Source organism: Myodes glareolus, chromosome 8 (genome assembly GCF_982192425.1).
Source record: "Myodes glareolus chromosome 8, mMyoGla1.1, whole genome shotgun sequence".
NCBI classification, from domain to species: Eukaryota; Metazoa; Chordata; class Mammalia; order Rodentia; family Cricetidae; genus Myodes; species Myodes glareolus.
This window is the reverse complement of record NC_142033.1, coordinates 99,182,833-99,194,875: the sequence shown is the minus strand read 5'-3', so window position 1 is coordinate 99,194,875 and position 12,043 is coordinate 99,182,833. Positions and strand designations below refer to the sequence as shown.

At 45.2% G+C, this 12,043-nt stretch overlaps 1 protein-coding gene across 2 annotated transcripts in view; it reads left to right on the top strand.

Annotated features, from left to right (window-relative positions):
* The first annotated feature begins 10,137 nt into the window (after positions 1-10,137).
* The window catches only part of Sptbn1 (spectrin beta, non-erythrocytic 1), a 166,079-nt gene continuing 164,173 nt past the window's right edge, over positions 10,138-12,043 (top strand). For both annotated transcript variants that reach the window (XM_085692324.2, XM_085692325.2), the window contains exon 1: positions 10,138-10,286. The gene's annotated coding sequence lies outside the window, so the exon portion shown is untranslated. The remainder of the gene's footprint in view (positions 10,287-12,043) is intronic.

Below are 12,043 nucleotides of genomic sequence, written 5' to 3'. Positions count from 1 at the left end.
TAGCTTCTGATAGTACTGGGAAATGATCTTATAGAGAAACCCCTGATCCTCTGGCTCTTGCCATCTTTCTACTCTGTCTTCTGCAATGTTCCCTGAGCTTTAGCTACAGGACTGCCCTGCAGATGTATCCATTGGGACTGAACTCCACAACTCTGCATTTTGATTGGCTTTCATTTTCTGTAGTGGTCTCCATTTGTTACGAAGAGAATTTTTCTTGATGAAAAGTGAAGATTAAAATTATTTGTGGACGTCAGGGCCAATGTTTATAGATTATTGTCAGAGATTATGTTGGTTTAGTACATTAGTTGTTGCAGATTCTCCTCAAATAACCATGACTTTACTACCACTGAACTGTTAGCTAGGTTCCCAGTACCAGGCATGGTATCTCTCTTGTTGATCAGGTCTTAAATCCAATTAGAGAGCTGTTGGTTAGCACCAGGGCATGTGTGTGTGCCATGATTGCATCATTAAGGTTATCAAACCATGTTGGTCACTGGATTTTCTCTTTCTCAATGTAGTTACAATGGACATATCTGTAGGTACTTTCATCTCTGCCATTATATAAATCTATTATAAACTCTTCAGGAAGCTGTATACACCCAAGTGACTAGAAGGAACAAGGTCTGAACACAGAAATTTCTGCTCAAAAACCCTTCATTGAACTGTTCATAAAAGCAAAAAATCTGAAACAACACACAGAAATAAATGTGTGGTATATCCATGGAACACCATGGAGCTGTAACGGTAAAGAAAATGATAAAGGAGCAAACAGGAGCTCTCTAGAATGCCACAAGTTAGAAAAACAAGGGGCAGAGCAATTCCTACAGCATGTTACCTGCTGAGTAAGAAGCAAAGAAAAGCTTTAAGAAATGCATTTGGTTCTGTTTATATATGCCTAAAGAAACACTGGATTGTAGTGTTTAAACACTGGAGAATAGTGCTTAACCAATTTACAAATGTAGTTTAAAAACCTTCAAAAATGTGGCTTTAAGTCTGCTTTCTTATATGAATGGGGGGGTGCGAAGTAACTGGAAATGGGGTTAGACAAAGTAAATAAAGATATATATAATTTTTAATTTTTATTTTTTATGATGTGTACATGATGTGCGGTGGTGGGAGGCAGGGTGGAAGCACATGCCATGGTGCATGTGTCAAGGCTAGAGAGTGACTCATGGGGTTGGGTCTCTCCCTGTAACTATATGTGGGCTCTGATGATTGAACATAAGTTGTCAGACTGCACAAAAATGAGCCATCTTACCAGCCCAGGGTACATATCTTTAACATTAGTGTGTGTGTGTGTGTGTGTGTGTGTGTGTGTACACCATGAGTACAGGAATGCCTACTCATGCATGTCCATGAGGAGACCACAACAGAGCGATGTCATCTGTCTGACTCTGTTGCTTTCCACTTTACTTTGGGGTAATAAGGTCTCTTGCTGAACCTGGAGCTTGCCATTTCTGCTATATTAGCTAGCTAGTGAGTTCCTAGGATCTGTCTGCATCCCCTGCTGTGAAACAACCTTTCTACACTGTAAATACGCATTGCTAGCTAGTAACAAGCCTGAGCTATTGGCCAAGCATTTATAATTAACATTGAGTCTCTGTGTGGTTATTTGAGAGTGGCTGCCCGCACAGGAAAACTCCACGACCATCCCCCATCCTCCATCTCTATTCTTATCCCACAGTTCTGGGGTTAAAGGTGCTCACTGACATGCCTGACTTTTACATTAATTCTGGAGATCTAAACTCGGGTCTTTGTACTTGTGTGGCAGACACTTTACCTATGGAGCCATTACCTCAGTCCTCTGATGTGTGTGTGTGTGTGTGTGTGTGTGTGTTCTTGTGTGTGTATGCGTGTGAGCATATGCTATGGTGTGTATATGGAGGTCAAAGGACAACCTCGCACGTTAGTCCTAGCCTTCCTTCTACCGTGTTCGAAACTGGGTACCTCTGTTCTTTGCTTTTGGGTAAGTCAGGCTAGCTGGTCCAGGAGCCTGCAGAGATTCTCTGGTTCACCTCCCATCTCTTTATAAAACACTGGGCTTACAGGTATCTGCTGCCATGCCTGATTTTATAAGAGTTCTGTGTGTTCAAACTCAAGCCCTCATGCTTACACAGCAAGCAAGCATTTGAGTACTGGCTATCTCCATAGTCCTGATCTGATAAACTGAAAGGATCGCTTATGCAAAGAAAAATCTACAAAAGAGAAGTCTCTGATTGAGGCACTGAGCATTTTAAACAAAACAGATGAGAACTAAGACACGATGGACTCATCATTGTAGCTTTGCACTAGGGTGCAAAGCCCTGTAGCAGAGCTGTCACCTGATGCTGGTGGTGTGGAAACCTGGAGCCACGGTCGCTTGGGATGAGAGGTTGGGAGCAATATCAGCAGCCGTATTCCTTCTGAAGATCAGGGAGAATGAAGTTCATGGGGACAGACCAGGTAGCCCAGCTAACGCTCAAATCTCATAATAAACTAAGAGTGAGGAGAGCAAGCTTTGACTCCTTTCCTAGTGATAGGCAAAGCTGGGATTGCCTACATCAACACCGAAGACCAAACAGGAAAGGGCTTATGGGTAACTCTGTTGTCTTCCCACCCAACAGGTGAAACTAGACTTCTCTCAAATTTTGCTAACCAATAAGAAACTTGGACAGGATATATATATTTCCATCTACCCTATTACAGAGTCCCTAACAATCTGAGCAATCTGAGATCCTGTGTATGGATAATCTCTCAGCTTGCTCAGGTTCCAAGTCCTCTTTGGAGAGATCAGGAAAGCACAGATGTCCCTGCAGCTGAGACAGGCCTATGTTTACCCAGGACTCCTGCTTGGCCACTCCTGGGAAGGCCTCAGAAGAGCTCTTCAAAGCCCTCCTCAGAAAAACAAACACCCCCACCACCCCACACCCCACCCCACCTCCTGCCCCCTTCAGAAAACAAACTACAGTATTGCTCTGTTCACTGAACACAAGGGGATTTTATACTTAAGGGTTTTTGTCTTTTCTTTTCTGACTCCACACGGGCACCGTTTACTAAGGAGCGGATGGCTTTCAAGTTGGGTTATTTGAAACATAAGCACTTAAGAATCCAGATGCTTCAAACTTTCCCAATCCATACCGCCTTTATCTGAAAACCACACTTTTTACAGTTTTATTGAAACTATGCCTGTCGAGGGAAAAGGGTGTCTTTGACTACATTTTAGAATTGTGTGTGTTTATATCAAAGGCAGATGAATAAAACGTCTCAGATCTTATTTCCTCTTTCAAACTTTTGGAAACAACTTTTATGGAGTGTATTGACATTAATGTTCGTAATCCCAACACTCAGAAGGCTGGCATAGGAGGATCCCAAAGTCAACTCTGATACACAGAAGGCCATTGTGTCTAAGGCAGAGTAAGAGGGGACTTCAACTTGTGCTTACTCTAACCTATCAGTGAAGGAAGGAACTCAGGAGAGAAAGAGTCTGTAAACCATATGAAACAACCTGGAGGGCCAGGGTGGGGGTGTGGAGGGAGGAGTCCATTTATCTTCTGACAGAGAGACATCACATTTATGCTGTGGCCAAGTATCCACATCAGAAGGTGTAGGATGGAAATGAAGCTATTCCAAATACAAAGGTGTTATTTAGGGGGCAAAGCAGACAGAATTTTAGGTCTCAATCAAAAGTTCTCAACCCATGGGTCGTTGACCTCTTTGGGGGTCAAGCGACCCTCTCCCAGGAGTAGCCTATCAGATATCCCGCATATCAGATATTTACATTATGATTCACAACCGTAGCAAAATTACAGTTACGAAGCAGTAGTGGAAATATGTTTATGGTTTGGGGGTCATCACAACATGAGGAACGGTTCGGAAGGCCGAGAACCACAATTCTAGATGGAGGAACACTCCAACAGCTGCCTCTGACCTTCTCTGCTGTCCGTACAGAAATGCTTTTTTCTGATTCTCTTTGAGTCTCCGAACTTTCTTTAATAAACTGGAGGCACAAACCCTTTACAATGGCCAGCAAGCTGTGCCACACTTGGGGGACAGAGGTTCATTTTGAAGCAATGGCTCTGTCCTTGCCAAGGTTTTACGGACACTTCCAGAGAGTGACACCGTTCTTCAGCTCACAGGAAAGCCTCCCGACTCTCTACCCCCGCTCCCGGCCCCACAGCCACGTGGCTGATGGGGAGTCGGAGAACCTGGGACTTAGACATCTGACCTCGATTTGGAGTTATTGTTTTGTAGTTAATCCAACTTTTCATTGCTTTCCTTCAGTTTTCCTAAGTCTGAGGATTAAGTTACTGACGACCTCGTTTGATAACAGAAGTGTCCAAGAGAAAGGTAAATGCAGTCCACATATATAATTTAAAATGTCCAATTGCTACATTTTTAAACATAAAATAGTGAAGTTAGTTTTTAAAAGCAGAACTTATTTTATTTTTAATATCATAGTGTCATTTCAATATGTCTAAATGTTAAGGGTTGAGGACTGTTGAAATGGCCCAGCTGGTGAGCATGCTCGCTGCCAAGAACGATGACCAATGTTTAATTTCCAGAGTCTACACAATGGACTCTTACACACACAAAATAAAATGTAATAAAAATTTTGGGGGCCTGGCAGTGGTGGCACACACCTTTAATCCCAGCACTCAGGAGGCAGAGGCGGGTAGATCTCTGTGAGTTCGTGGACAGCGTGGTCTACAGAGTGAGTTCCAGGACAGCCAGGGCTACACAGAGAAATCCTGTCTTGAAAAACAAAAAGAACAAAACAAAACAAAAAATTGAGAGATTTTAGTTCTTTTTAAACTGAGTCCTTGAAATCTAATATGGATTGTTATAAAATTTACTGTTAAATAGATTTAGGTTAAAATGTTTACTAATAACCAAACCAAAAATCAAAATTTAAATATAAAAAAGTCACACTTTTTCATTTTGTTTTATAGTTCTAGTGATGAAAGCTAGGACTTGTGAGTGTTAGGAAAGTACTCTGCAAGTGTTAAGTTTAAATTTTAATTCATTTAAACTAAATGAAATTGAAAGTCAAGTCCCTGTTATTCTAGCCACGTTTCAAATGCTTCATAGCCATGTGGCACTAGGCTTAGGAGTCCCGGTACCTGGAGCCTTTCCTTTATCACTCTTAACAGCTACTAGCTTAAGAGGGATTCCAGGAAGTCCTTGTGGCTAGTTTTATCCCTGCAGTTAGAATCTCAGCATCACTTGTACATTTCTATGTTGTGAGAACTAGAGCCTACTCTCCGTAGATATGCAGTGGAATAGGTTAGCACATACGTGGGAGGTAAACCGCAGTAAATCCTGTCTCAAGAGGAGGGTTCGGGCAAATCTAAAGAGCCTGAACCCTTTCCGGATCTGGAGAACTGTTGGACACTGATACAAAACAAGGAATTTTAAATCACTTTACTTTTGAAATACATTTAACATCTTAAATGACACGTATAAAACAAAAATTACCATCATCTTTTATATTTAACGTTTATTTGTTTGTGTGTTTATAGGATTGTGTCGGTCATGCTGGACTTGAGCTCATACATAGTCCAGGCTTCTTGGCAATCCTCCTGCCTCGGCCTTCTGAGTACTGGGAATGCAAGTGTGCATCACCATACCTGGGTGAACGTGAACATTCAGCAGTATTTCATTTAATCAGTAGACTACAAAATCACCATCTTTATATAATTAAAAAATATTGTCATCACTTCAGAATAAAACCAATGCTATATCCATTCTGCAGTATTTATACTCTATTTTTTCTCTCTGACTCTTCTACCCAGAGCCACAAATCTTATTTCCACCTCCCTGAATTTGCCTATTTTGAACATTTCATATAAAAGGAATAATATAACACGTGACCTTTTATCTGGATTCTTTCACTTAGTGTTTTCAAGGTTCGTTCACAGCACGGCATACATATTGTCGGTGCTCCATGCCTTCATTATGGCTGCACAGTATTCCACTGTATAAACAGCACATCTTGTTTATTCATTCTCTGATGGACATTGGGGCAGTTTCTAACTTTTGACTATCATGAATGATGGCAGTTATTCATATTAGGCCCAAGTATTTCCTTAAATACCTGCTCTCAGTTCTTCTGGGATGGTTGTCATGTAGAAAATGTACTTTTAACTTTTTCAGAGACTGCTAGACTTTTTTGCAGTGGCTGCTTTTTTTTTTATTTCTACCAGCAATGAATAAAACACCCAACACCTCATTTTTTCACTAATATTTGTTATTTTCTTTTTATTGTTTTGATTACAGCTATCCTAATGGGTAAGAGGCATTTTCTATTGTTTTTAATTTTCATTTCCCTCATAGCTGATGAAGTTGAACCTATTTTAGGAGCTTGTTGGACATGTACAGAACATTGATGAAAAGTAGATTCAGGTACTTTGCCCATTTTGAGCTGGGATTTTGTTATTGAAGAGTTCTAAGTTTTGGATATTAGACTCTCGGTAAAGCCTTACTAGTTGCTATTTATGATTATCATTAATCATATTCAATTCAAATAAACCAGAAATCTTTAATAGAAACTTGAGACTATTCTGATCTGTTATAAACTTCCTTTATATTTATATTACCATATAATCAGATTTCTTAATACAATGGAAAATTCAGGAAAGGGTGATTTAAAAAAAAGCTGCCCACTGCTCTCTTTGAGAACAGATTACAGTCTTCTAGGTATATATCTAATAAATTACTTCATGTCAGCAATTACACATTTAGTGCCAAAAGGTACTCATTCAGGATGGTGGTTTGAGCATATGTCTTTAGGGGTTTTTTTTTGAGACAGGGTGTCATGTAGCCTAGGTTAGCCTCAAACTTGCTAAGTAGCAGAGATTGCCTTGTTCTCCTGGCCCTCCTGCCTCCGAGTCCCACATGCTCCCAAGAGCACGGGCTTGTGGACCACACTGGACACATCAAAACATTTTGATGCTGAGGAAACTTACCACACTTCATAGGAGTTTAAAAAACAAAACAAACAAACAAACAAAAGGACAAGCATAAGAATAAATAAAAATTAAGAAAATTCATTCAGATTTTTAAAAAAATCTGTTCTGATTTTGACGTTTAAGGCTAAGGTCAGTATAATAAAAGATAGGTTCTATTTGGGCTAATATAACGAAAGAATAATTAGAGTATCATTCTTTTCTAAACCAAATGGTTGTAGTAGACAGTCTTCTTGCTTACACAGATATGGTTCAGGTGCAGTCACATGACTTACTTTGGCATATGAAATAGGGAGAAAGAGACCAAATGTCATTTGTTAGTTGCTGGCACAGGCTTCCGTTATGGGGGAGTGGACGTACTTATTGACATGAGGCACCCTAACATTAAAGAACCCTGGAATGCTGAGCTGGGACACGGAAGACAGCTGCCCCAGAAAAAGCCTCTTGGTGCCAGAGTTGACTTTATAAAGCAATAAATTAACCTTTGCTGATTTAGGGACCCGTATGTTAAGATTTGGAAGTTTCATATTGTCACTCCACAACACAGTCTAGAGTTGCTAATAGATCTTAACAACATCTCCTCCATATTTTAAGTGGCAAGTTAAAATGACAGTTTATTTCAGCATGACTTTTGTGATTTTGAGTGCCTCCCACTCCTGCTGGAGAGTAAGCCCAGATACAGAGCTAAATCACCAACCTCTCTGCAAAACTTTCATAATAAAATATTTCTAATGGGCATCATGTCTCATGCTGGCAAGCCCAGCACTCAAGGCTAATGTGGGTGTGTTGCTTTGAGTTTGAGACCGCCTTAGCAATAAAGAAAAATCCTGTCTCAAAAAGCATGAACAAATGCCATATTGTTTCTCTGGAAGACACAGTCATATATAATCATAGGGTATTTTTTAATGGAAAGTAGTTATGTTACAGATATAATGATAAATTCTAGGATTCTTTCAATCAATGTTAGTTCTAATGTAAAGATAAACATCTACAAAGCTGCTTCTGAGCTATCCGACGATATCCCGAGTTGTCACCAACAGTAACTAAGGTTTTAAATGTTTTTAAATGTTTTCTAAATGTTTGCCTTTTTTCCGAAATGCCATCTTAAAGAACATCTCCAGGTTTAGAACCGGTCTCTCCTGGGGGACTTTTATTTTCCATCGAAAGACAAGAGTTTGGAACGGCGAGGCAAGTGTCTATAGAGAGAGTCTGAACCCATGCCTTTCGCATCTTTTTTGGATTAATTACAAGTTGCGGAGGGCAGGGGGCTCCTTTTTGAAGAAAGAATAAGACTTAAGTGGGAGTGGAATGGGGAAGAGGAGATGAGTCATCCATCAAGAGAAGATGTTTAAGGACCTGTGATGAAGAAGCACTTAGGTGGTGCCGTTTCACCATCGTTCTGGAAGAATGTGAAGTGGGGCGTGTCCCAGGATTGACGTGGTTTCCATTGGTGATCTATTAACAGTGAGGGTGGGGTGACGCCAGGCCTACTCCCCCCAAACAGACCCACGAAAGGGAAACAACTTTCATTTCTAGTGGATTTCCTTCATCACTCAATAAGGGTAGCAGCTTCCATGTGGATTCTGTTTGATTCAGTTCAACAAATACTTTTTAGAACCTCTTAAGTGAACAAACAGTTCAAAAGAACAAATAGACAAAGAATCCTAGCCTTGAAGAAACTGACCTCCTGACTGTGTTACCAGCCTTCTGAGGAAAAAAAAAAATGTTAAATTACTTGCCTTCCTCAACTTTTTGCATATAAATCAAAAGCAAACATTGGTAAGAAATCCAAACTGATAGTAAAGTCCCCAAAACGAACAATCACCACCGTCAGTGGGTTGCGACAATCGAATTTTGTTTTAACACTAAAATATGCAGCCGTCACCCCGGGGAGCTTTTTAAGCAGGTGGGCAGATCTTTAGGAAACACTGACTGCCTTTGGCTTTTGAAGCCAAGGACCAACTTCCCTTGAAAGGTTCACGGTGCTGTGTTGGGTGTCTTACAGAATTGGGAGAAAGCCAGTGTGTCCAGATCCTGCTCCCCAAAGAGCATTTCTATTCGGAGTCATGATGATTCGCCATCCCTTTCATCCCTTGAGAGCAGTTACAGGATTTCTGCACAGCCTGGGAGATGACAGGGTGGCCAGTGGGCTGGTTTGTGAGGGGCAGTTGACATAAATTCAAAAAAAAAAAAAAAAGTCCAGTGTCAGAAAATGAAGGTGGGAGGACTCCAATCTTCACTCCATCTCAGGGATCCTCCCCAGCAGCCAGGAAACCTCACTTCCAAAGATCCAGGACAGAGCTCCTGGCCTCAGGTTAAAGTCGAGTCTGTGCTTGGCCATGAGCAGGAGTTGGATAAACCACTTGCAGTCTATTGCCAACTACCCGGGGTGGGGGGGGGGGGGAGTGGGACGAAAGCGTTCACCATGGAGGAATACATTAACCGCTTGAAGAAATACGCGTGACGGGCCCCAACGCCCAAAGCTTCCCTCGGAGAGGTCACCGTCACCTTTCTCCAAGCTGGACATCATCACCGAGCTCAAACCAAGCCAACGACGCACCCAAACCTCCCGGTGCAATTCCTTCGCCATTGCATTCTAAAGGTGACCATCGTGGGCGAGAAGAGGCTGCACAAGTAACCGAGAAAATTAGCCTGTCTTTTTCCATGGCGATAATCGAATTAGCCTCAAATTAAACGTGTAATTGGCCCTCGCTGGATGCAGGGACAAAAGCCCCCATTGTCCTATGGCTCCCGAGGTGGCGGCTGCAACCTTACCTACCCCGCCCAGGCCAGACCCCGTCGCAGGGAGCGCGGCCCAGGGCCGGGAAAGCACTGGAGCTCGGGGGAGCGTGCACGCGCTCGCCGTTCCCCGTTGCCTCCGAGCCCGCGCTGGGTGGGCGGCTGCCTGGCTGCAGGGCTGCGCGCAGGGCTGAGGGCGCGCGACAGGGAGGAGCAGCTGAAGCTCCGGAGGTGCAGGAGGCGTGCGCGCGCTCCCGACGCCGTGCCTAGCCGCGCCCGCGCCCCTCTCCCCGCCCCGCGCCCCCGCCCGCTCGCCCGCCCCGCGCGCTCTCTCCTCCCTCCTCCCCGCCCCGCGCCCGCCCAGCCCCCGGAATCAGTGCAGCTGTCGCCGTTCGGGCTGCGGATTCCTCCAGTCCCTCCCCCGGCCGCCTCTCCTCCCGGAGCGAGCGCGCAGCCCCGCGCAGCAGCGCCCACTGGTCCCGTCCTGTGAGCCCCGGCCCCAGCCGCCGCCAGCCCCGCGGAGTCGCCTCCCCGGCCCACCCGCCCGGCCGCCGAGGAGCGGGAGGAGGACGGGACCCCGGCGCCCCCACCCCACCCCCGGAGGTAGGTCGGGGTCCGAGGCAGAAGGATGCCAACTCACCCGAGGCTGTCTGCGGGCGGGCGGGTGGAGAAGGGGCGCGGGCCGGGGCGCGTGATGCGGCTGCTGCCCTGCGCCCCGGAGGCCGTGGGGGCGGGGAGCGGGCCCTCGGGGCGCGGCGGACTCCGCAGTGAGGACGCCTGCCACTGACCGTCGTGGGCCCTGTCACGGGGGTGGGTGCCGAGTGTGGGGTCTCCCAGGGGCTGTTCTTATCTCCGTGCGTAACGGTGCGGGGCTGCGATCGGCGTGGTCCGGGCTACGCTGCTGCAGCCCAGCGCGCCCCGCCGCCCCCGCCTCGCCCAGTCCCGCGCCCGCGCAAGGCTGGGGGAGCCGCCCTGGGGCGCCGCGCCCGCCCTCGCCTCCTGCCATCCAGCCTTCAACAGGTTAGTGCAGGCGCGAGGACCCTCGGGCCCTGCTTAGGGTAGGTGGGCTGGACGTCTCTGGTCACCGGCTCACGCCAGCCGCTTCGGGGAACCTTCCCTTTGTTTTTGTGACAGGAGAGGTACCAGGTGCTGCCATCGAATGAGGGGGCGGCCGTACGGAAAGCATTGCCCGTTATTTTTGCAGTCAAGCCAGAGCAGATAGTGAGGAGAGGGTTGTGTGGGAGTGCTTTAGCAGAAGAGAAAATGGATTCGGTACAGGCTCTTTGGGCGGGGATGTGCGTTTTTGGCAAGATGGATGGCTCACGGTGCCCTCACCGTGATGCAGCACAATGCAGCAGTATCGCAGCCTCCGAGCTTCTCGCCGGCAGGGCTTGGCACAGCCACCCGGCGCCTGCGGCCCCCGCCCGGCCCCACCCAGGCCCAGAGCAGCCCTTCGCCTGCGCCCGGAGCTGCTTCTACCTTGTCACGGTACTGTGGCGAGATGTGGCGTCGGAAGGAGCAGGTCATCTAGGGTGTGAGGGGGGTAGCCTTCGCTTTGGGGGCGACTCTTCCTGCCCCGCCTGTTGGCTCTGGGGGACCAAGGCGCGCCCTGCAGCACTGATGCAGGCCAAAGCAGCTGGCCTGCGGATGCGGGTGAGCCTGATGCTAACCACGGACCAGCACTGGAGGGAGGGGCTGCAGAAGGACACGGCCCAGCGATGTGCAGAGGCTGTGGTGCATTCGGTGTGGATTTCCAGCTTTTCTATGCATCGTTCATAAACCATAGACACTACTCAGATAGGTTCCATCATTTATGAAAAGTTGGTAATTATTAATTAGACTGTCACAGCCATGACGTTACAGTTCCTTATCTGTCTTTGGTCATTTCTGAGAAAATGGATTTTTCCTCTAGGAAATCATTTTTGAAGTGAAATAATTTTTCATTTCAAAGTATATGCTCCTGAAAGCGTTTATTAAAATAGAGCATTCTTTCTTTGCTCTTCAGTTATGTTTTTCTAATGCAGAATTAAGGAGTATATAAAGTCTCAACTGATGGCAATCCTTTCAACTAAATTTACATTTCAGCACCACACAGAACATTACCTTTTGCACAGTTTGGAGCTGATATATTTTAAATAAAGTCTAACTCTCTACAATGTAGCAGTAAATATTCAAACTGGCATTTTCTTGAAGTAAACTTGAGCCCGCTAAAGAGGTTATGTTTTGAAAATTACCAATATTGTATATGTTAATTTTGTCTCATCTTCAAATTCATGAATATATTCCAATACGGAGATCCATTAAAGTCACTACCTAAAAATTTGTGATGAAACCAGTTTTCAAATGGTAAATTTAAATGT